The sequence below is a fragment of the Bactrocera neohumeralis genome, chromosome 4, assembly GCF_024586455.1.
Source record: "Bactrocera neohumeralis isolate Rockhampton chromosome 4, APGP_CSIRO_Bneo_wtdbg2-racon-allhic-juicebox.fasta_v2, whole genome shotgun sequence".
NCBI classification, from domain to species: Eukaryota; Metazoa; Arthropoda; class Insecta; order Diptera; family Tephritidae; genus Bactrocera; species Bactrocera neohumeralis.
The window spans coordinates 24,440,879-24,467,818 of NC_065921.1; the positions used below are offsets into that span (position 1 = coordinate 24,440,879).

The 26,940-nt window shown below is 33.3% G+C and overlaps 1 protein-coding gene across 1 annotated transcript in view; it reads right to left on the reverse strand.

Annotated features, from left to right (window-relative positions):
- LOC126757313 (calcium release-activated calcium channel protein 1) overlaps positions 1 to 26,940 on the reverse strand; it is a 165,862-nt gene that overhangs the window by 114,906 nt on the left and 24,016 nt on the right. The window lies entirely within an intron of this gene.

A 26,940-nucleotide genomic window follows, 5' to 3' on the forward strand; every position in this document is an offset into this window, starting at 1 on the left:
ATTTTCAAAATAAAATAGCATTACATAATTCAAAAAAAAAAAAAAATTAAAAGAAAAAATTTTCAAAAGCTGCAACAAAAAATATTTACAATGCATGATAAAGCGGTGTTTAAATAAATTCGTAAAAGTTAAAAAAAAAAAATATTTAAAAAAATTAAAAAAAAAATATTGAAAAAAATATTTAAAAAAAAAAAATTTTTAAAGTTAATATAAGCCAATAATTTAATATTTAAAAATTGTGCTAGAACTATTAAATATCTCTTATAAATTTTAATGATATGGTAAAAAAATTAATACAAAAATATTTATAATATATGTATATTGAAATAAAAGCGGTAACGGAATAAAAATGTGCAGCATTTCAAGCGCACGCCACTAAAACTAAATAAAATCTAAAATATATACAGTTTGATTTTGAAAATAATATAGTAAAAGTGAGGTACCTTAGAGCAAATGAAATAAATATTTATGCAATTACTAAAAATTCTAAATATTATATCTTTATACGGTAAATAGAAAGGTAAAAGTAAAATAAATAAAAAAAATATAACAAACGAAAAAAAAATATAATAAGCAAAAAAAAAGGAATAAATTATAACAAACTCAAAAAAAAAAAAAATTAAAAATAACAAAAGATGAAATTAAATATCTAATAATGAATATTATGAAAAAAAAATATATATATAATGTGAAAAATAAAAATATTCTAAAATTATATAATGTGCTCAATTTTATAAAATTTGAAACCCAAAAGGCATAAAATATTGAAGAAGTCATTATAAAGCGTAATAAAGAACAATAATTAAATTAAAACTGCCGGTGATTTTATGTGCTGTAATAAGAAACGGAGGCTTGTGGTTTAAAAATCGAGTAAAGGTAAGATAAATTTATGAAAAAAAGTGAAAAAAATATTGAAAAATTAATAGCACAAAAAATACCTGGAAAAAATTAAAAAAATGTTACTAATTAAAAAAAATTATCTAAATAAAAATAAAGCTAAAAAATAAAAAAATAAGAAAAATAAATCATTGATATTTTTGAGTTTTTTAAATATTTTATAATACTCAAAACAAATAATTGCAAAACTTTTAATACAAAAAATAATAAAAAAAACAATAACAATATTTAAAAATAAAACTAAAATAAATTAAAAAAATATGAAAAATAAATAATTGGTATTTGTGAGCTTTTCAATATTTCTAAAATATTGATTATATAGTAAAAACAAAAATATTGCAAAATTTTTAATACAAATAATACTAAAAAAAAGAAATAGAAAATTAGTAAAAAAAAAAACAATAATAATAAATATTTGTAAAAAAAATTTCAAAAATATACTAAAACTAAACATAATAAAAAAAAATATAAAAAAAAAAATGTAAAAAATAATGGTTAATATTTGTAAAATAATATTTAAGAAATATTGTGTTTAAAAAGTTTAATACATCGATATGATAATTAAATATATCAATTAAACCATAACATAATTAAAAAAATGAGTCACCTTAGAAAATGTAAAAAAACTTACATTATAACGTGTAAAAAATAATTCAAAAAACAACAAGAAAAATTTCATTAAAAATAACAAAAAAAAAATCTCAAACAAAAATATATTACAAAATAACAGCGAAAATTTGCCTAACCTCAACCCTGTGTACCACATGGCAATCGCTTCAAATGAAATATGCAAATCAATCAACTGACGAGTGCCAAGCGAAATGACACCCGAATATTCAAAGTGCAACGGTGAGTGCGCGCAATCAAAAGTGAAGTGAGCAAAACCAAAAACAAAAACCATTAAACACACACAAACAAATTTACAAAATGTGCAGTGGTGAATGCTAAATGCCAAATGGCATACACCGTTAGCCAAATGACATATAAGCCGCCGATAATCAAGCGTCAGTCGATAATCAACGAATTCGTGTACAAAATTTGCAAAGCAGCGCAGGCGAACCCAACGGCATAACATAATGAAAAGTGCCTCGAAGTAGCGTCAAAAGTGATCGGAACACGAAACGACTGACCAAAGTGGCCACTGCGGTGTACTAGTTAGCAATGAACGCTGCCAGCCAGTGAGTGTGAGTGTGAGTGAGTGAAGTGAGCATAAATCGATTATAGATTAGACGGAAATTGGAGTGGCAACTAAGCTTCCGACGCTGCGTGCGGGCATATTTGTATAAATATAACGGTATATGTGTATAGCTGGCGCGTATAACGGTAGTCATCACGTGCCGCTTATCACAAGCGAGCAGCAGGCAATCAAATAGTTGGCCGTGCGGTGCTGTCAATTAGCAGCCGAACCGACACTGTGTGTGGAAGTGACAGGAGGGACCCTCTGTAACTATAGATATATATATATATGTGCTTATGCGTGCCATATTATCGCTGGCTACAAGTTCACACGCTTACATAAAAATATCCAGGCAAAGACAAGCGCTTCGCTGTATGAATGCCAAGTGTCCGTCACTCATACGCCATGTTGTCCCCACCCTTCACCTAGTACTGAGGCGTAGCTGTGCGCCACCTTTGTAGGTGTCGGTTAATTTGTAAATGATTTTAATAGCATTTGCTAGTGTACCTTGTGCCACACAAATACAATAAAGTGTTCGCGTGTGCGTGCGTGTGTGTGTGTGTGTTTCCACGCCAGCTGTAATAATATCGTGTATCCTTTCGTTTGTGTGCCTTCTTCGAACTTGACTCGATTTGTGCGTTGTGCTTCGTTTAACGGTTTTGTGTTATGGCACCAGCAACTATGTGGCCATATAGTGGCGTCACTTCCCGCTAGGGGCGCACAACAACAGAAATAAACACAGCAAAAACAATAATATTGCGCGCGAGTGGTTGTCGCGAATACTTACGTCGCGTAATTTTTTATGGCTTAGTGGATTTCTGCTTTTAATAGTCTTGAAGGTAAGTGTTGACTTTTATGTACAAGTATGTATATATATAAGTTCCATTCATATCATTATACAAAGACACTAGTTGTCTGTGAACATATCAGGTAATTTCAGTTTTGGGAACAAGAAAAAGTCACACGGTGCCAAAGACAATGGTTGAGCGATGGTATTCAGTGCGTTTTTGGCTTTAAATGTAGTCACAATCATGGCATGATGCGACGGTGCATTATTATCGCGTAAAATTCATGAATTGGTCTTCCACAATTCCGGCTGTTTTCGTTGGATGTTCTTACACAAACGCCTCCATACGGCTAAATAGAACTTCTTATTGACTGTCTGTCTCTCAGGAACAAATTCATGATGCACGAAACCACGAATATCGAAAAAACAATGATCATAACTTTAATATATGAGCGGCTTTGGTGTGGCGTTTTTAGTTCCGGCTCGTTTTTCCCCCTATTCGTATGATTGTTGACTTGTTTGCATGTCAATCTTATTAACCCATAGCTCAACGGCAGTTATATTGCTCTCTATGGATGTGAGGTCAGAATTCGCACGATCAAGCATGTCCGGAGCTATTTATGGTACTCCTTTTGAAAAAAATTTATCTTTATCGAGACGAGTCGAAGAAGAACGCGTTGCATACCCAAAATATCCACCAAAATCGTTTGAACGGACTTGCGAGAGATGTTTAGCTGTCTGGAAATCTCTCTAGCATCTGCCTAACGATTTTCAAACACCATATCCTTCATTTTTTTAATATTTTCATCAGTTGACGACGTTTTAGTCGTTTATATTTCTCTCAGCAAGCTCAGGTTGCAAGTGATAATGTAAGCGTCCTATCAACAGATCATAGATTACGACTTCTAACATATTGTTATAGCTTCCAGGCACAAAACGAAAATAATAGATGAATTTATCGCACAATATAGCATGGTTCGAGGTTTATTTACATATTTTTAGTAGAATTGAAATAATTCATATATCTTAAATATACAAATATAAATATTTTTCTCGATTGAATTAGAAGACAACTTAAGCAGGTTCATACGTAAGGCTCACTAGTTTTATTTTGTCAACCATGAATATGACGTTCTCGGCCGCTCCAAGGACAGAATATCCACGTAGTAGGTTTGTATACCAAATAGTCGTTAGTTGTTCTGTTGCGCTGTGGTCACAGCTCTGTCCTAATATGACACTGAAAAGCTACTTAAGGACTAGTTTACTTTTCTAAACAGTATCGCCTATCCTTCAGATGGGTGTACAGGTGTATTTTCAGCAAAATTTGATACCAAAATCGTTTACCAGACCACCGCAGCGTCTTCCAAGCGGAGATCACAGCAATTAAAAAAATGCCTTCTTCACAAGTTTTGTGCTAACAATAAGGAATATTTTTATATATGTAAGATAGCAAAGCGGTTGTGAAATCACTAAAGCCCCTTAGGTTTAATCTTTTAGTTGATCTAACATCGTATTTCATGATAAATCTGCAGTAGATTCCAGTACATAATGATATTCCTGGTAACTGTGAAGCTGATGAACTAGCCAGGTCAGGCATCGGCCATCAATTAGTGTGGGAAAAGGAAGGAATTTATATGTCTCTGCAGATACTCAATTGACAAATAAGTTAAAAATATACTCGTAGTTGAGTTTCGGTAGAGTCAATTCCTAGCTTGCTCAAAGGCTGTCAAAAGTGGCATGAATGGAATTCGGGCCGCACAAGCCAACTATTTAAATTCATGATGGAATGATATAAGAACTTTAGTTGAAGTGCTAAAAAATCAGTGTTTGCAGATATGCCAGCAGACTAGGAACACCAGATATACTCTCCGCCCGCCCAACGAAAATCAGCCGAGTCATAAAAGGCAAGAGAGTTTTTTAAGCGTCAAGATTTAAACTGCTCAGCTAGAGGAACAAAAATTTCAACAGCTATGAGTTTAAAATATGACTAATTGTTACGATTTTATTTATTGAGAGAAAGCAATATATATTTTTGTTTTTTAATTTTGAAAAAAGAATCAGATAAAATCTAATGTGCAGAGATGAGAAATAAAATCAGGACATATCTGTATGCGACATATTGATTCAATAAGTTCAAAATTTGATCTAAATTTTTAGTAGTATGGGTATAAACTGCCTCGAAAACCGAACCGGAATATTAAATTGAGCTTCAGAGAGGAGAAAAGAACTGCTAACTGTTCCATTCAGGATTTTTACTATGAATATGACACCAAGCATTTCTCAACGACTGGTAAGTGTAGATAGATTAATAAATTTTTAAACGACTAGTGTATGAAGGAAGCCTCAACCTAGAATCGAAAATGCCCTAAGACGAAAGTAAAACTTGTTTTTGAACCGACTCTAATTTGTCAGAATGGGTTTGGTTACTAGGGTTCCACACAACAGAGCCACATTCCAATATTGGTCTAACCAAGGTTGTAAAATGTGTTTTAGTAACATACGGATATCTAAATTCTTGATACAAAGGTTTAACAAAATTAGCCTTGTCAAAGGCAAGACGATATATTTGGCACTTTTTTTCAGGAAGCATGAGGGTATCATATCTCGATCGTAATTAAAAGATGGTTTTAACTTATTTAAATTAAGTAAGACGTCTTTTTCAGAAACTATTTGAGTGGTTCAATTCTTCGGACAGAGCATATACTGATAGCAAAACATTTTAGGAGAATTAGTAATATAGTTTTCTTTGAAAAATTCCGCAAACAAAATAATGTGATTAATAAGATTAGCTTTTAGAAGCGGTCAAGAATTAGAAAAAGAAGAGACTCTAATACATCTTCTATTCGAATGCAAAGCTTTTTATAGGAAAATAAAGGCAACTGAGCGTTTATTTGCGATATTTGGGAAGTTGCACAAATAAAACGTTGTAGTGAAGAACTTCGTCAGGAGCACAGGATGGTTCTCAGAGAAAACAGTAACTCGAGGGAGAGAATTTTAGTACCGATGACTTCACAATGAGCATCCTGGAGGCCTAGCTCCGTCATCAGATAGCCATTCTACCTACTCTCTCAAAAGGATGGTTGTTATAAGCTTTTAAATAAAGAGTTTTTGAATATAAAAATAAGTGACAATATATACAACTTGTTTATAGCAGCGTAGTAATTTTAAATTTATATCTTTAATTTCGTTTAGGAGGATGCTAAAATGGATTTGAGACACGCTACAATGCCTTGATTGTTAACTAGCGCCACAACCACGTAGCCCAAAGCCTTCACATAGCCAACTATTTATGTCTCATTTTTTTGATATTTTTAGAGCAATAGCTATAACGGTCTAACCTTATTTTGCTGCCATAATAATTTTGTTGCTTCTTGTGATTTTTTCGTTCTTAATCAATCACATTTCGACTTCACTGGAATTATTGTAATTGCTCATATAGCCTCTAGCTATTTGCTCTAAAAGACCACGTTCGTATGAACAAAAAAATTAAACACAAATTGTGAGTGCAATTTTTTGAATGTTAGGTCTGGATATAAAGCATACATTCATTCATGCTGATAACAGCAATTTTCATTAAAAACATTTCTTAAAAAAGTTTTTTTGAATTATTGTTTATTAAAATCGCCAGTAAATCACAGCAACCAAAGCAAGGTTAATTTTTCTTTAGAACACCTCTTGCTCAAATGGCAATATCTCTACATGCGTAATGACTTAAGAATAAAAAAATCAAGCGCAATTTAAGAAAAATCTGCTAATTTCATTCGACTAATGCACTTCGAAATTCTCTAATAGACAAACTTTCACCAAGTCTTAGTTAAGCAAATAACTTTCATCACAATCAATTATCAGCCAACAGATCAGCAATCAGAGCGCGGCGATAACGGTATTAATGCAGAGCAGCGCATACCCTGAGTGAATCTCATGCAGCGCTTAATGACTTTGGCAAAAGTAAATTTGACTGAAATGTAATCACAAAAGTCAGCAAGCGATGGCTTGCGCTTTGCCAAGTAAATTTGTGACTCTTCTTTTTCTATATCTTTTCCACAGCTTTTTTGTTGTTGGCCAGCCATTTGGGTATGCTAGCACTTTCATGCCCAAACTTTTGCACATTTGAGCGCATAAATGTTTAAGCAACCCATCAGCAATGCGACGCGCGTGTGTGTGTGTTGTTGTTGGCTGGAAATTTCCATGCGTCAAACGGCGAAGCAACACTCCGCATTCCCAGAGTCGACAGCGGGCAGTGCGGAATGTTGGCCGGGGAAAAGGCGAGTAATCGAATTCGGCTGTCGCCACTAGTTCAAGTACGAAGTGTACATTAAGTGTGGTACTCAAGTCGGCATGTAAGTGTAATGGGAAAGTGCACAGCTTCCAAGCGGCTTTTGGCGCCTGACAACGCAACTTTGCATGTTACTCATACGCAGTGGCGCACAGAGCGCATTCATGAGCACGTGTATACTTATAAGCTTATATGTATGTGTGTGCAAATGTATATGTTTTCGTCATTGTATATATGTGTTTGTAAAGAATTTCTGCTCGCGCTTCTATGCAAATATTGGTGCGCGTGTGTGTGCTGTGCGTACCAACAAACACATAAGCAACTTCATGCACGTAATCACTGTTGTTATTTGAGAATTTAAAAGTCATTATAACTTGGAGTTTGTGCCACACGCTTGTCAGCTCACACTTTCTAGATTTCTAGATTATTTTACAACAAAGTGCAGTGCTGGTGAAAATGTGCTTGAAATTTTAAGTTTTGCAACTTTTGAGTGCTTTCGGATGCTGAATTTGGTGGGAAATTGGCGATATCGATAGTTGTTAAACTTCCTGAGATTTTGATATAATTTTCTGTGTCAGGTGTTATTTTAGAAATATGGTTATATATGTATACAAGAATCTTATAGAAAAGTGTTGCATATATTACATAAAATTGTGAATAGTTTTAAACTAACCAGAAGGCCAGCAATTATTACAATGTCTATAGTAGGTGTAGATGACCGAACGAACCGCTTTCATACATTTTCAGCATTATATCCAATATAACATGTATATAGTACATATAAAAACAAAAAACAAACGTAACTTCTGACTACACCGAAGGGTAGTAGGGTATAAAAGGATTTTAATAGGGTATAAAAGGATTTTGTATCTTGGTTTTGTATGGTGCCTATATGCTATAGTAGTCCGATCTGAACAATTTCTTAAGATATTGTACCGTTGTTGCTTTGGATAAAATTTCATGTGAAATTTCGTGCAAATATCTCGTCAAATAAAAAAGTTTTCCATACAAGCACGAGGTTGTGATCGATCAGTTTGTATGACAGCTATATGCTGTTGTAGTCCGATTTTATTAATTTTTATCAAATATTCTACCGTTGGATTGTGCAATAATCTTTGCTAAATTTGGTGAAAATATCTCGTCAAATAAAAAAGTTTTCCATACAAGGGTTAGACTGTGATGGTTCAGTTTGTATGACAGCTATATGCTATAGTGGTTCGATATCATCGGTTTTGACAAATAAGCGGCTTATTGATGAAAAAAGAACGCGTGCAAAATTTGAGGCCGATATCTCAAAAACTGAGTGACTAGATCGCGTATATACAGACAGAGAAGATGGTGACTCAACCCATCATGCAGATGATTTATAGATATATTTTCGGTCGTAAGTCGAACAGAGGAACGGAAATTATTATATTAGATATATAGTCAGATGTAATTCACATGTAGATTTCACTTCTTCTCGGCACCAATAGTTCAATATAATCTTATATACCGAGCGATACGGTATAAATTCAGTAGGAAACCGGAAAACCAAGTTTAGTTTATGGACTAGGCGCAACAAAGAACCAATTTAAATAATTTTATCATATAATATTATTTTCGGGAAACCTTGAAGATTAATTTCAATAAGCTGTCTCATAAATGCACCCCTATCGTCAGTGTATTGTTTACAAGAAACTCAGAGGTCTTCGTATATTCGGTATACAGAGGCTATGAAAGGTGTAGTTCAATTTCAATCATTTTTAGATGAAATTTGCCAAGCGTTTGAGCACTATTTGGGTTAAGTTTCGTTAAATTTATTGCAAATCCGGTTAGTGAATTCGTGGTTGTTGTAGGATTATGCACATTTGCCTACTGTTGAGATAATAAATTTCACCAAAAAGGTGGCAGTATCATGCCTAATGTGCAATTATCAGTAGAATGCAACTTTAATTAATATGTTTCAAAATTTAATATTTCTAGTGCCCAATTAACGCAGAGCTATTTCTTTAATCGCCACATAAACTGCATTGTACGGCACTGTACTGAGTTCTGCGTGAATATTTGTAGGGCGAAGTTATGTATACCGAGGTAAGGGGATTTATATTACCCTTAGAAAAAGGCAGCATGATTTATTTTGAGAGCAAACATAAGCTAAAATAAAATTTTAAAATTGTTTGTGCTGTAGGAGAGTAGAAACAGGTAATTGATGCCGCGTTACTCATACGCAGTTGAGTACATGCTTCTATTAGGTTGTCAATATGTGATATTTAGAAGTACATATAAATTTACGAGTATTTATTCCATATAAAATACTGAAATTTTATAAAATTTGAAAGGTTTTGGCGCCAGTTAATAGAAGTAGAAGAAATAGTTTCTCAGATATTTCTGTTTAAAGCACATACTTTTTAAAACAGTTGGTACTGTCAGTGTAAAATTGTCTTAACTTAACTACTACTTACTTTGTAAGCAAATTTAAAAAAAAAAGTTTAGTCTTTCCACCTGATCAAATTTGACCCGGACTGAAACAAGTAGATCTTCTGCTTATATTATGCATGCACTTTTGCAATCCAGGTCAAATTTGATATAAATTATCCAAATTTCTACAAACTAGCTATAAAACACGGCAAGTATGGCCTTCAGTACTTTCTGCGAATTTTGAGTTTTACAATTTCGGATAAATTTTGAGCGCCATTCGCTAGATTGTTAGATCTCGTCAGCATATTATTAGCGTTTGATGAATATAGATTTCTCAAAATAGTTGCCTCTACTTTGTCAAGTACTTCTTTTGCGACCTCTCCTCGATGTTGTTTTGCAAAATATTCAAGTATTTTGGTTATAACTAGTATTGACACGCTTAATACACAAAATATTAAACGAAATGTATGGAGTCGATCTAAAAGAGTTGTTGAGATGCTCTGCTATCTCTCCAATGCTAACACGAAGATTTTCAAACACTGTTTCTTTAACTTTTTTGATGTTGTCGCCATTAGCCGTGGTGGTGACTCGTTTGATGATTTCGCGATCTTCACTGAATGCTCTTTTCCTCCCAAATACTTGTGTTTATGATAATGATATTTTCATGTTACTATTTATATCGATTTCGTAGTCGTTTTTTAATAGGAAACACAAAATTTCAAGCAAATATCCTGTTAATTTTTTTTCATGATACAAATCGAAGCCAGTCGAAGCTTTCGATTCGTAAAAATCAGCTCCCAAGCACGCACAAATTGACATATAAAAATCATGAGCATTAGAAAATGTGACATCAATCTAGGAGTTTTTTGTATGTATTTCGCTAGCGCACGCCATTTAGTTCGACCAGTCCGTATCATATTTGATCATGTGGTACTGCTAATAAATATTCAAAATTGAACTTTCATATTTACATTGCATTATATATATGACATTAACATGCCTTGTCTTTTGGCTTTTTAAATTATATATTATGTGGAGTCATTCTCGAGAAGAAGATGAATTCTCTTGATCAAAGAAACGTTCTGAAGTCATCACAAATTTGCTCATGATTAAAAAGAGTATGCGAAAATTACTTCAATGTATTGGTGGGTCAATAATAAAATGTTCATATTTTATCCTACCAACTTGCAAATAACTACGGCAAGCGGTCGGTTAAATGTGTACACCTTGGCGTATGAGTAACAATTGGTTTTAATTGATTTTTAAACCCTGAACAGGGCATACTAAGTTTGCCACGAATATTATAAAACCGAGAAGAAAACGTGCGAGATCTTATGGGATATATATGTATATAACTTGTCGATATTATATAGACCATATATATATAAATCATCAACGTAACTGGCTGAGTCAATTTTGCCTAAGTCTGTCTGTCTGTCGTCCGTCTGTCTATATATACACGTGAAATTTTGCACATAATTTTTTCTCTCCAAGAAGCTGCTCTCTTGTCGGAATTTTCGATATCGGAGCACTATAGCATATAGCTGCCATACATACTGAACGATCGGAATCGAGTGCTTGTAAGGAAAACTTTTTCATTTGATGAGATAAATTCACCAAATTCGGCATGTGTCATTGTTTCAGGAAGCGGTAGAATCTTCGAAGAAATTGTTCAGATCGGATTAATATAGCTTGTAGCTGCCATACAAATTGAACTATCGGAATCAAATGCTTGTATGTAAACTTTTTTATTTGTGAAGGGTATCACAGCTTATGTGCAGCCAAAGTTAACGTTTTTTCTTGATTTTTTTTTTTTTTAATTTTTACCTGTTGAATATAAGAACAGTTCCATAACTTTTTCCTACAACCATCAGAAGGCAAGTGTATGCGTTAATAATAAATAATAAGACTGCACGAAAGCAATCACACATATTTGTATATAAATTGAAAATGTTGCAACTTGTTGTTGTAGCAAATATTACGCCATTAAGCCATGCAGACAGGGAAGAGAATGCTGTTGTTGCAAATAGTTTCAACATATTTTGCGCTGCACACATTGTGCATGTGGCAATCAGGCAGCTTATAACGGTGGCAGAGCGTTGTGGAGTGAAAAGAATAAATAATATCGAAACTAAAACAAAAAAGCCGAGTGAAACAATAAACTACACAATGCGAGGAAAAGTGATATTGTGATATTTGTAATCTGCTGCCTGTCGACGTGCCACTCAGCAGCGCCTGAACACACCAAGGCACACACACATCGCCACTGGCGGCGCATAACATCGATTGCACCTGTTGAGTGGCACACACATACACACACACAAGCTGCCATACTTAAATATGCGCAATGCATTGTACTACACCATGCTAGGTCCGCCTTCTACCTCAACCCCTTTACCCAGCGCGTTAGTTAGTCTTGCAGTTTTCTCCATTTCCTTCAGTATTACTGTTGTTGTTGTTGCTGTCGTGTATTGTCTGCGCAAAATGTACATTTCCCTCCACGTCACGCCGCATTTTGCCCGCTGATTGCTCATTTCACTGCCTTGCGGCACAAATCTGTTCATTCAGCCTTTTGTTCTCATCGCAGCGCATAATGGTGCGAGTTCGTGTGCGTATGTATGTGTGTGAGAGCGTCTATCACCAGGCACTGCTCCTGGTTTTAGTGGCACTATGCCATTCGTGTTCCATATTTTATCAACGAAACACAAATACTTCCACTTCTTTTCACTTCATGTCTGCGGAGTGGACGGAGGAAGACGCTCCGGAGTTGCCTTATTTCACTTCCGGCGTTGTTCATTTTCAATTCTTTTGATACTTCTCTTGTGTTTTGATTTTTGTTATTTTTTGTAACTATTTTTGACATTAAATTGTATTAATTTCTTTCGACTGACAGTTCCATTCATATATATATGTATGTATATATGTATCTACCATATACATATATACCGTTCATTATATACATATATAATAAAAACATACATTTGTAAGACATCACTTGTTCATTTCCAATCTCAGCTACAATTTTCTTAATTTTCTTTTTTAGTATAAATTAACTTAAATTAAATTTATAACTTAATGTTTCGAAACAGTTGTAGCACGACTTTCGTTAGCTCGATTCGGTATCGTAAAACAATATTATCAAACAGGATTTAAAGGAAACTCTATAAGATCTGAAGATAATGTACAAGTTTCATTTTTTGTTGGTGTTTTGAGGATAGTGTCCGTTGACCGTCCGTGACCGGATGAAAATACAGATTCGTTCCGGTTAGCTGCGCCTGTCTATCGTGAAAACAGCAAAGATTCTTCGTGAGCAATGCTTAAGAAGTAGGATTCCAAATGTCTTCACTTATTGACCATGCTTATGTGGCATAGTTTTTTCAATTTCTAAATCTCACCGCTCATGAGTTCTACCAGTGCATTCGAATGTGAAAAGCTATCTCATAATCTTTCTTTGCCATATCAAATATTTGAAAAATTCTTAGGATAAAGAGGTTAAGTGGATTGCTAAATATATATTTTCAATGACAAGCTGCAACAAAAACCGTGATATGGATTTGTTAGGTTAGGTTTGGTCACGTAAATAGGCTGATATTCGTAAGACCACTAATAATCTCACTTGAACAAATGGAGACGCCTGTTCGATGAGATGTCCAGAACTCCTAGGTAGGGCTCAAAAAGATCGTCGCACGTCTACTAATCCCTTAGAGCCAACCGCAAATTTATTGAGCTGTCTAATAGTTATCTACTCCAGGCAATTCGCTGGGTTCGCAGAAGGTATGGCAACCAATATGCTTTAAGCTTAGTCTCGCGAAACCTGGACAGTGAAGGAGAGAGTGTCTAGATATTTCCACCTCATCTTACTCAAGGCAACTTTGACAAGTTGTGTTCTACAAAAGCTTTAGCCTCACCGCGTAAGTGCCAATGGGACACTATCCACTTAGGGCAACTATCATTGCGACCATGTGAACCTTGCTAAGATGCTTTCCACTCTGGCCCAGAAGGCTTTCGCAACCACTGATCCAGTGCCCGAGCACACTACGACGGGAATACCAGCTCTTGCTCATTCGAATGAGAATTAGATAAGGATGCATATTCTAGTGAGCTGAACGGCTTTACAGTTTCCGATGATTCGGTTGTGACCGGCCCTACAGAAATGTTTAATATGTACTTAACTTGATGTTTCATGCAGTGATGTGGGTTTGTAAGCCAAGCCAATGCCAAGGTGTTGACGGTATTTTACTTTCTTTCCTCACTTCTGACTGGTAAACCTTGAGTTCTCAATGGGACAAGTGAGTATATGCTAGAGTTATAAAAAGGGGAATTCGAGTAAGGTGTTATATTTCTTAAAAAGGTTACTATTAGTAGTTATGTCATATTTTTTTTTTTAGAATACAGCGGCTGGCCGAAGGTATCTAGAGAATATTATACACCAAATTTGGATTAAGTAGTATTAGGATTTGCTGATAAAGGTTACAAAAACCTTGTGTTATAGGAGAGTAGAGATTATGCGTTACTCATACGCAGTGTTGTCCATATCAGTTTGCCAAATAAGTGATATTTGTGAATATATATATTTTACTTGTTTATATTCCACACGATCTGAAGTACTAAAACTCTTTTGAAAGTGAATTTTATTAAAGCAACCCAATCTTTAACTCTTCTACCTGATCAAATTTGACCCGGACTGGAAAAAAATTTTGAATTTTTGTTGTTTGTGTTTTAAGTAAATTTTTTAGCACCATTCATTAGATTGTTGGATAGATTCGACGTATTATTCATAAACCCACGTCTCTGAACTACTAATAAAGCGTTTGATAAATTATATCTCGAATCACTCTTTGGCAACAAAATCACGTTTAAGGGAAATTGGCAAAATAATACTACTCTAGAATATGGTATTTTGAATTATAAAAATATTATTATTGTCTAATGTATGAGAAATATATATTCAAATATATTTGAACTTATGCTTAGTCTTGTCATAAGTTCTGTAACAAGTTCAGTGTGTTGTGAATGAATGGACTAGAAAATATTAATTATCTAGGTTGCCTTTATATTTTCGGTTTTGGTAATCCTATTGTTACAATCTGGCATCCCACAACTTTAAAGTAAAGTTTGACTTTTTTGCTGATGTTCATACCTTGAACGTTTTCACAGATGAGCAATATTTTTGTTCTTTACAGTAATTTACAATATTCATTTCAATAAAAATAATGGAATTAAATCGCAAACTTTTTCGCGTGATACTTTTTTTTTGGTAATTTTCGTCGTGGAACAGTGCATAGATGAACTTAATTAAATTTTTGGCGATGAAACTTCATCAAGTAAACAGATCAGTTTATTTATAGTATGATATCGAGGTCGTAGACCACTCAAAGTCGAATTTCTGGAAAGTTGTAAAAAATAAGTTATTGACTCGGAAAGTATTGATTTTTCGAAGCACGTTGCTATGTGCAAACTGAAGCTCTCAAAAGATATTTGAAAATTTATATGATTGAGAAATTTGAAATTTTTACACTTTTGAATTCGAAAATTTGTAGTTTGTCGAAGGGAAGACTTTATTCGATTACAAGTTTACAGTTATTTGACGACTATGATAATAGAGGCTGTGTTTTTTCTAATTTGGGTTGCTAAACTCGAAAATGACAATGAAAATTTCCTAACGCGTAGGGATTTTTGTGTTCTAAGCACTTCAGTAAAAATTTTTGCCTTCGGATTAAGTAGTGGTTAAGTAGTGTTATTTAGTAATTTTTATTATTTCATCTGCAGATTAAAATACTTATTTTTACATATTTTTTATCAACAATAACTTTTAACACATATCTAAACAACAATTGGAGTGATGTAAAAATTATGTGTTTGCATTTGTGAAATGTGCTTCTCATCTGCAGCTGCAATCAGCTCATTTGAAATGTGTCGCATTCCAGACAGCCCCACGGCACTTTTTATTCCAATGAATTCATGCTGGATTGCAATACTTTTGCTTGCGTGCCTGTATTTGTGGGCGCTTTGTTAAGCCCGAGCTGCCGCTGCTGCTGCTTTAGGGGACTTTTGCAATATGACAAGCATGCTTTTACAAGTGCGAGATGCGAATAGTATGTAGCTCTAATTGTTGTTTTCTGCATATCCTTAAATGGCATACATTTTTGTTTTCCAAAGCAAAATATGTGAAATATTCCAAGCGGCCTTACTGAAGTTATTTTTATTTAGCATAAAAAGAAATAAATTTTTTTTGTTTTAAATAAAAGCTTGCTAAATTTTAGAAATTTCTGCAGCATTTTGTTAAATTAAATGCAATAGATTTTCATTATAATTGCTAAAAATTCTATACAAAGTTTTTACGTAAGTTCAAAAAATCACTCATACGCCCTGTCATACCTGCATGCAATCGCTTTCACGCTTGGCTTGCTAAGCTACAAAGCAAATAAATTCCTGCAATAAATACACTTCGAAAGCACAATATTTAGCGCATTTTATAGCAAGTGCTTAGCAACAATAACAACAATGTAGGCGACAAACAAAAGCAAGTCATCTGCAGCAGCGTTTAATGGCAAGTTGGCAAAGTTATTCAGTGTAAAGTGCAATCGATTTGCGGCTTTTACATCTTAAATGAAAATCTTAAATTTCCTGCTTGCACACGCACGAGTGCCTACAACAATTTTTGTGTAAATTTAGCTGAAAGTTTTCATTCGGTTGCCTGCTCGCTTGCTTGCTTGTTTGCTTGTGCTAAGCAATCGAGCTAAAATACTATTTAAATGTACTAAGTTATAGCTATATGGGTGTATGTGTGCGCTTCTGTAGCTTGCTGCTGTTGTGAGTGAAATTTGAGGAACTCATTTTTGTGTTTTTTTGCGAAATTTCTTCATTTCTTATTTGTTATTTGGTGGATTTCTTTTTGAGTAATCCTTACGTGTGCTGTCTTCTCATAGCTAAATCTGCTTTTTAACCTTTTTAATCTCACTTATTACATTTCTTGGGTTTCTGCGAATTTTATTCCACTCATTTGACTCTCTTAGTCACTTTCGTATTAAATTTCTTGTGCTTACACATTCACATTCGCACGAATCGACGCTTGAATTTGGGTTAACAAATATCCAGTTTTATTTGCATTGTTTTTGTTTTAATTGTATATGCTTGCTCCGCTTTCAAAGCATTCCGGGCGCTCATTTAAAACTCTTTTGAATGCGTTTTCAGCGTCCTTTGATTACGTTTTCTTTTTGGGTTTCTCTTTTGGCAATTTTGTTTGGAATACTAGCTCTGCTTTAGACACGTATGTGCGTGTGTGTGCTTGCATACAGATATGTGTTAGTGTTATGACAATAAGTGTTTTTGATTGTCTTCCTGCATCGTTGTTGCATTAAGTATTAAATTTTGAAAATCGGTTAAATTGAGAGGGAAAGTTTGAAGTTCGACCGAATTGCTCTGAATAAAATCTTAAAGATAAAACTCCCCAAAAAATGTATCATTTGGTGCGGCTTATGGCATGGCGGCATCATCTGGTCCTTATTCATCAGAAATAAGGCAGTAAATGCCGTCACCATCAATAGAGAGCATTATAACCAACTTTTTTCACGATATTTGATGAAATCGGCGCGGACGATCTCTATTTCCAACTAGACGGCGCGGTATTTTAACATCACGTCATTCTTGTTGGTATACCCTATAAACTCTATATCTGGTAGACCATTCCTTTAAAATTTGCTTGTAATAAATTTATAAGCCAGAATATATCCTGAGTCATGTTTTTTTAGCTTAAGATTCAACCCAGAATAAATGTAGGTATAACAAAACGCCTAGTTATATTTTCTGAAATCTTATCGCAATACATACAGACTCCCTTAAAGGCCATTTATTTTCAATATCGACCTTATTTTTGATAACCATTTGCCAGAAGTGCTTTGTCTGCTAACTGAATAGCAGTAACCTAATCAACTTGTTGCCTACATTTCAGCGCTAATATCATTAACATTATCCAAGTCACACACCTTTTCATGTTGAATGATAATATTTCCAAGCAAAAATAAAAAATAATGGGTAATAAATAGCTAAACTATTAAAAGGTATTTCAGACGGTTATCTTTCTAAAACTTTTTTATTAAATTTTGTATACCAAAAATTCACTCACACTTTTAGGCGATCTATGATTTGATGTAAATATAAGAGTTACTGAGCATTGTTTTATAACTAAAAATAGCTCAAAATATTTAAAAAATAGGTATTTTTTATTTGGAATGCCCCTCAGAAGTGGGATTAATATAGTGGTATATTTTCACCAGATTTCACACCACCATCAATTTAGACTCGAACTGGTTCTTATAAACTACGAGCGCAAACCCATTCATTTAACTTTTTGTTCTAGATTGGTACAATGGCTTTTTATGTTCGTGTGAATTTTGATTTATATATGTCAATTAGTGTATGCTTTGCAATTTTAAACATGGAAAAAGCAAAATGAATAACGGATTTGCTTGGAGTTTTATGTTTTCAATGGAATCACGACTAAGAAATCGTTGAAAATATTGCAGGGGTGTTTTTGGAAGTCTATGTCATCATGTTAAGGTCGTGAAGTCACCGAAAACCTGCCTCACTCGATTTATGAAAAAAATGCCAAAAAAGTTAAAGAGACAACGCTTGATAACCATCGTGTTGGCACTAGAGAGATAGCAGAGGATCTTTACTTCTCTTAAGGTTCGACTCAACACATTTTGGTTAATGTTTTGGGTATGGATAAGTCAATGCTAGATTCGTAACAAAAGATGTGAATCTTTTACAAAACGACGTCGAGTAGAGATCGCAAAAGAGACCATGAACGCATCATTAGTGCTGACGAGACGTAAATTTGTGAATATTATGTCGATATTTTCGAACAATCTAGCGAATGGCGCTCGAAAAATTTGCCGAAACCCAAAAAAAAAGTTCGCTGAAGGCACTGAAAGCCACCCTAGTCAAAGCTTATAACAAGTGTATGGAAAATTGGATAGTTGGCGTGCGCGCATTGGCTCGGGAGTGATAATAAAATTTTGTATTGAATTTGATAAGATCGTATAGCTATTTTTAAGGAGCAAAATAACAGAGTTTGCTATGCTATTTTTAATGGTATTGTAGACTACAAATATCTACCAAATATGTCTTTTACCAACCAGAAATGAAAATTTTTGATGTCTTATATTAAAAACGAAACATGGATAAAAATTAAAAAAAAAATTTTAAAATAATCTACTTTTATGAATAAATATTAAATAAAAATAGGTCTCAGTTTCTGCGATCACCTCTTTTTTCTTCTTCCCAGCGAATATTCCTTTGATATCTGAAAACAGCTGATAGTCGCTGGCGCCAGATCTGGTAAATATGGTGGATGCGCAAGGAATACGAAGCCCAGTTATTGGATTTTGCCATCGTTTAACTGACTTGTGACACATTACATTCTCTTAGTGACTTTTTCTTTCAAATAAGGCTGTTTTCTGCGATTTCATCCTTCAACTGTTGTTAGTTCTTTCTTTTTCAAAAAAATTATTCCATACGCTTTCCAAAATACAGACTCGGATGACTGTCGATTGGACGTCGGAGTAAAATGATGGAGCCATGTTTCATCCATTGTCACATATCAACCTAAAAGCTCGGTTATATTACGCTTGAAGATCTGCGAACACGGGTCCGACTCATTGTTTTTGGTGAAAAGTAGGCACGCGCGGCATTCACTTTGCACGGAGCTTTCTCATACCCAACTATTCGTGAATGATATGATGTACACGTTCAGTTGATAGCTTTAGAGTGCCTGTTATCTCGAATAGCTTCATTTTACGGTCATCTAAAATTATTTTGTGTACATTTTTGATGCTTTCGTTTGTAATAACATTTTTTGGGCGTTCACTGCCTTCACCCAATTTCGTGCACATTTCACCACGTCTAAATTTAGCAAACTAATCTTTGATGGTTGATTTTCCTGGGGCAGTGTCCGGAAACTCGTTATCAAGCTAAGTTTTTGCTTCAACTGTATTTTTTCTTTTCAAAAAGTAAAATTCTATTAAGACTCGAAATACATTTTTATCCATTTTTTTCACAAAAACAAAAGTTTCTTCAAACAAAATGATATTATTCAAGAACTAAGGATCTGACAGCTGTCAAATTTATACACGCGCCTTATGAAAGTTAGAGCTAACTGAAAATCATATCAATTTAATTCTAATAGCGCCGTCTATAATGTCATGTAAAGCTTTGTAGTGTGATATGTGCTTAAAAATACTTCTGCTGAACTCTCATTTAGATTTCTTTCTTACAAGTTTGGTTGCTGTGAATGCTGAAGTAGGTGAGAGGTGCCTTCAGGATATATCCTTCATGCAGAAGCGGGATATGTAGCGCAAGAATGCAAGCAGATTATGCTTGGGGACTTAAAAGAGACCCTGCGGAAGTCAAACATTCATGCAAATCATCACATTTTCTCTACATAAAGCAATAATTTCTCCAAATGCAGCTGGTGTTTGTACTTTTTAATTAAATATATATTTTGATGTCACAGGAAAACCTGATTCAAAATGTGATATGAATTTTGATGCGACAGTGAATTAAAATTCTGTTAACCAGTGTTATTAAACATTGAAGAATAGGTGAAATATAGAAGATAAATTGTGTTGAATGTATTATGACTTTGTACTAAGAATGAACTGAAATTAGCTTATTATCACTTCAATAAGTAATATAATAACCAGCTTTCCGCGACACCTGCATTGGCCAACATGTAATATATCTTAGGGGAATTAAAAGTGAACATATTTTCTCAAGAATAATATTGTTTGGTGGCAAATATGTATTCGGTTGGATATTTTCCATTTTTCAGGTTCAGTTTGAAATATGCACTTCGGATACTATACCAGATAAGTTTGTAAACTTAACTAGACAGGTGATTTTTCTTTTTTTTTTTTTGTAAATTATACACGCTGAGGAGGGTCTTCTAAAGTATAGAATCAATTCTAGGTTTGTTTTTCAAATACCATTTATATTGATAATTAACAGAAAATTATAAAACAAAAATTTTATTTAACTACACTTTTTGGAAGAGCTGGTAACCCTAATCAGGAAAAAAATACAACTAAAAATTGTTAGTATTTGATTTACATTTTTAATTGTACAAAATATCTTTTGTCAAAATATCCAACATGAACACCAGCGCGTTAATACTTAATTACACAATATTAGTTAAATTTGTTAGATAAATGGTAACCCTATTTCGAGAAAATACTAACTGAAACACTTCAACAAATTTTTTGACTTTCATGTAATTAAAAAGTTTAACTTAAAAAATAAAATAAAAGTTTCAAGAAAGTTGGCAACCCTATTGATTTATTTTCTATAAAATATTAATTTAAACACTTCAACATATTTGTTGGCTTCAATGTAATTATAAATTTCGACTTAAAAAACAAAATAAATTAAAATTTTTCTTAGATATGGTAACCCGATTTCGAAAAAATACTAACTGAAACACTTCAAAACATTTGTTATAAAAAGTTATAAAGTTTACTCAAAAAAAAAAAAATTTTTCAAGTGAAATGGCAACTCTGTCGATTATTTTTCCAGAAAATATTATCTGAAACAATTCAACATTTTTGTTGCCTGTCATGTAATTATCAAGCTTAACTTCAAAAAAAAATAAAATAAATTTAAATTTGTTAGAGATCTGGTAACCCTGTTTCAAGAAAATACTAATTTAAGTACTTCAACACATTTGTGGACTTTCATGTTATTACAAAGTTTAACTTAAAAAAATAAAATAAAATTTTCAAGTGATATGGCAACCCTAGCGATTATTTTTTATTAGCTTAAATTAACATGAAAATTATATTGATTTCATACGTTATTTTCAACATATAATATACTTAAATACATTTTTTGAGAGATGCGGCAACCCTATTATGACTTTTTTTGTTTAAATCAACTTAAAAACGATATCGACAAAGACTTTGTACGTGTCTAATACACATATTTTTCAATATATTATATCAATTTTGAGATTTTTTTGCTTTTGAGTAGCTTTAAAAAAAGCGGTGAAATGAACACACGATTATCATAATAATTTACACGACATAATTTGTCCTTATTTGAAGCTCTTCAAAAGTTCTTTTAGAAATAGTAGAATATAGAATAGATGAAGAAAATATGCGTTCCAGAATTTGTAGCTGAAAAAAATACTTTTTTGTAGGACTCTAAAGGTACCGTTACATTATATGACACTACTTTTCCAAAACCGCTAAGAACTCGCATTCATTCACGATTTTTGAAATATTGTTAATATTTTGTATGAAATAGGAAACTTGAAGAATTTTCACTCAATACTTGAAGTTTGTATCCACAATTTTATACTTCTAAATTTTCAAAAAAACGCTAACTGGACACAAAATTTTTCGGCCGCAGGCACAACCAAGCAATATTTACTGACGAACAAGTGAAACAAGTCAACTCAGAACTTTCATGTTTGTGTGTGTGTGTGTACGTGTGAATAGTGGAAGATGTTTATGTATACACATTTAACTAACATACACATTTATCTAACATATTCATATGTGTGTGTGATTGTGCATGAAAGTTTCGCTAAAATGTCTGCTTTGTGGCTCAAGGATAAGTTGGGCACTAAGGCTCGATGCTGTGCAAATTGTAGGCTCACAGCAAACACAGCAAACTGAAAATATAAAAATAAAATAAATACAAAAATAAATAAAAAACGCACAAGTAAATAACTTTAGTGCTAAGAAAGACTTGCTACATTTAACGAGACGACCCAGTTAACCGAACTGGCCGGCCTGCTTACGCATGAGCTCTTCCGGCGCTTTATAATTTGAAGACTAGCCGCTAACACACAGCCACACATACTTCTCCTTCTTTATATATGTCGGCGTGTGTTTGTGTATTTGCTGCTCAGCCTGCTCTGTTGGCAAGTTTTCTTCAAGGCCATTAATTTGACGCTGCACTCGCTTCGGCGAAGAAAAAAGTGCTTAGAAGTGTTGTTGGGCTATTTATGTGGTTGTTGTTGTGCCTATGCGGTGCTACTGCAGCAGTTGTTTGTTGTTATATTTGTAGTCTACAGACAATTTTTCTCAACAAACCGTTGAGATTTGGTATGTGTGCGTGTGTGTAGTAGCTGCGGCGAGCGAGCAAAAAATATATGACCGCCATTTATAGTAAAATCTAAGGACTTCGCGTGCGCTGCAGCCGCCTAATGTGAGTTCTTAGTTATTTGAAGCGCAGTTTATTTTTCTATATTTATATTTTATTGTGAAAAAATGAAAACAAGAAAAAATTCTAACTCCGTCGAAGCTATAATGCCTTTCACACACAAAATTTTTTTCATATATGGGTTTGATCGGTCAGTTTGTATGGCAGCTATATGCTATAGTTGTCTAATCTAAACAATTTTTACGCGAATTGCACAATTGCTTAAGACAATAACATATGCCAAATTTCGTGAAGATATCTCTTCAAATAAAAAAGTTTTCCATATAAGCACTTGATTCCGTTCGCTCAGTTTGTATGGCAGCTGTATGCTATAGTTGTCCAATCTGAACAATTTCTTCGGAGATTACACCACAGAATTAGACAATAATATGTGAGAAATTTCGTGGAGATATCTTGTCAAATGAAAGAGTTTTCCATACAAGCACTTGGTTCCGAACGTTCAGTTTGTATGGCAGCTATATGCTATATAAATTCGATATCGACAGTTCTCACTAGTGAGAAGCTTCTTGTTGAGAAAAGGACGTGTGCAAAATTTCAGATCGATATCTCAAAAACTGAGGGACTAGTGCGCGTATACACATACATGAAGACGGATATGACTAAAACAATCCAGCGCTGATCATTTATATACATTATATATATACATATGTTGGACTTATGTAATATTATGTATATAATTTGAAGTATATATATAATATACATATATACATATATATAATATACACATGTCTTTTATGGGTTCTCCGCTGTTTCCTCAGCGCAATATACTTCGTTCAGGGTATAACAACAATAAGACCGTAGTAAAGAGCAATTGCGTGCAAGATTTTGTTTAATGTTCATCATACGCCGTGTCGTCCATTACTTGTCGCTATTTGCTACAAATATTGTAAGTACACGCTACTTTTGCGATAATTTCGCCATCTCTGTGTTGAGCATTAAATTATTGTGGCACTAATTGGTTGCGTAAACGCTTGGCGGAGGAAGTGGTGTGGCTACATTAATTACTTGCGCCCTCCCTCCATATGCTTAAGACCTTGTTAAACCCAATGCTTTGGTCTCTTTGACTTTATAACATTTTGCTATAAATTTTATTTACTTTTATACTTCAACGTTACCACTCCAATTCCTCATTTTCATAATCTTGCTGGGCTTAGTGGCTCTTCCGTTGGCCAGTGTGAGTGATTTGCTTTTGCCGGTATTATTAAGCCTATCAAAGTAGACTCGTTAAGCTTTGAGTAGAAAGTTAAGCAGCGACAAAGCATTTCCGGTAATTACTGTGACCAAGTGCAACATGTTGCATAAATTTACAACCTTGTATACAGTTGTTTGCTTTTATTGTAAGTAAGTAAGTAAGTAACGAGTTATAGCTCATTAGTAGACATTTGTTTATGAAAAGAGTATAAAAAAGTTTTAGGTGCCTTCTAGGTAGGGTTCTAGTTATCATTGTATATAATGTTTTTATCATTAGAAACAAGAATTTGATACTGTTCATTCAGTTTGTATGACAGTGACATGCTACAATGGTCCGATATTGGAGGTTTCGACAAGTGAGCAGCTTCTTGGAAAGAAAAGAGTAGGTGCAGAACTTACGTTTGATAGATCAAAAATTGGGGGCCTGGTACAGATTGGTTGCCCAAACTATCTCAGAATATTATAATTTATTTCTTTATACTTTAAACATTTGTAAATAAAATATAATAAGGTGAGCACTAAGTGAAAAATATTTAGCAAATTAAATGATCGAGTCCAGGCAGGTACATATGGGCCATATATTTAAAAAATGGTTTTGTGGGTTCTCCGATTTTGACGAAACTTTAGAAAATCATAATGAAAAGCTGTTAGCTTTTTAGAAAGTTTCCATTGTTTGAAATTTTTTTTGCTTTCATGATCAGGTCACATATTTTTGAACAATTCTTATGTAAAATTGCCAAGGAATCAATTCATTTTGAAAAAAAAAATTGGGGGAAAAGCACAAAAACGGGATTTTTGAAAAAAAAAATGGTTGTTTTGCAAAATAAGAAAGCTGAGATTTTTTTACAAAAAATTGGATTGATTTCGAAGAAAATCATGAGGCTGCTGAAGATAATTTTGAAAAAGGCTTCATAACCGATTCACAAAATTTTGAGGAAAATTTCCCTTTTCAAAATAACAGCTTGAATTACATTTTTAAGTGAAAACTTGGTTTATATTTGAAATTGGCAGCCATATTAAATTTTTTGTGTTTATAATTAGCATTTTTTATTAAAAAAAATTCAGCGAAATGGCAACCCTGTTCAGAAAAATTTACGAAATCAAATATTTCTCTATAAATTACAATAAATATAATTGCCAAAAAAATTGGCAGAGATGGCAACCTTTTTTTTGACTTGGATAAAAGCATTCATACTTTTATTAAAAAAACTTAGGATATGATTATAAATTGAAATTAAATTTCGGTATAAATGGCAACCATATTTTTGATTCGGATAAAATTATTAATATTTTTATTTGAAAAATTTGGTATAAGACTCAAGACTTAAATATATGTATATTTATGTATTTTTTTGTTATGTTTAAAATTATTATGTTTAAATTAAAAAATTTAGAGAAATGACAACCCTATTAGAAAACATTGACGAAATCAAGCCCTTCAGTATTTTTATTTTATTACCATATATTTTCTTATGAACTGTAAACAAAATAATTATTAAAAAAAATTTAGTAGATATGGCAACTCTATTTCGAAAAATTCAAAAACCAAAACTTTTCCATAATTTTTTCTTTAAATAAATATAAGCATTAAAATACATTAATATGTGTAATTAAATTTTCTTTGCCATTGATGGCAACCCTAATTGTCAATATTCATTCATTTAAAATTTTTTACATTAGCTTTTTTAAAAAACTTGGCAGAAATTTGTAATATTTGTCCATATTTTTAATTTGGATAAAATATTTATATTTTTATTCAAAACATTTCGTATGAGCTTAAAATATACAAGCATTTAATTTTTTTTATATTTATAAGTATTATGTGTCATTGAAAAACTTTAGAGAAGTGGCAAATTATTTCAGAAATTTAAAGCCTTTCAATATTTTTGAAACACATCTGATTATTAACTGTAATCAATATAAATAATTAAAATTATTAAAAAATTAACAGATATGGCAACACTATTTCGAAAAATTCATAAACCAAAACTTTTCCATAATGTTAGCTTTAAAAACTACATTAATACCATTAATTAAATTTTCTTTGAGATAAATGGCAACTCCAATTTTCTTAACATTAATTAATTCAAGCTTTTAATTCAAGAACTTTTGTTGTCTTACGCATAAGCGTAAAACTGATTCATAGTACATTTTTATGCAGATAGTTACTCTAATTCCAAACTTTTTGATTTGAAAAACGATTAAAATTATTTTTTTTAAGATGGTATACTCTAATTCTATAATAAGTTTAAGAGCATTTCCATGATGCTTTGTTATATTTCAAACAATTATTCCAGGCAATTTTCGTCTGTCTGCACTTCGTGCCTCATTCATTTCAAGCCACTCGCCTTAGACAATCACTTTACACGTTGCACTTAGATTCGCTTGCAACACACGTTTCGCTGCACTTCTTTCATCTTGTTGATTGGCCGCCGTTTACGCCGAGCAATTTAAACACAGTTTGTCGGAAATGGCAGCTTTGCGTGCGAAGCTCACAACTGGGCCCCGAGCTAAATGAAGTGATTAAATTATTCCAATCGCGTTAAACAGACGGACGTGAGTGGTTTAATTTTTATTTTTAGTTTTTTGTGTTGACTGCTTTGAAAGAATAGCGTGTTGCAGTGCTTGAGTAAAGTAGTGTTAGTAGAGAGTGCAATCGTCGAAAAATTGCCACATTTGAAGAGAAAGAAACTGCTGTTTCACCAAGACAATACACGGTGACACTAGTCAGTGGAAACGATGGAAAAAAATCCAAGCATTGGGCGAATTGCTTCCGCAAACACCGTATTCTCCAGATTTCAAAAGAACGCCAGCTGGAAAAAAATTTCGTCGAAGGAAGAGGTCATACATATATGCCTGATGATTGGAATATAACTGTGCTCTGCCAATCCACAAAACGGGATGGATATGTGGAAAATTAAAGACCAGCGCCAACAAACTGATTGGACCTTATCAGTGCGGCTTTAGATCTGGAAAATCAACAAC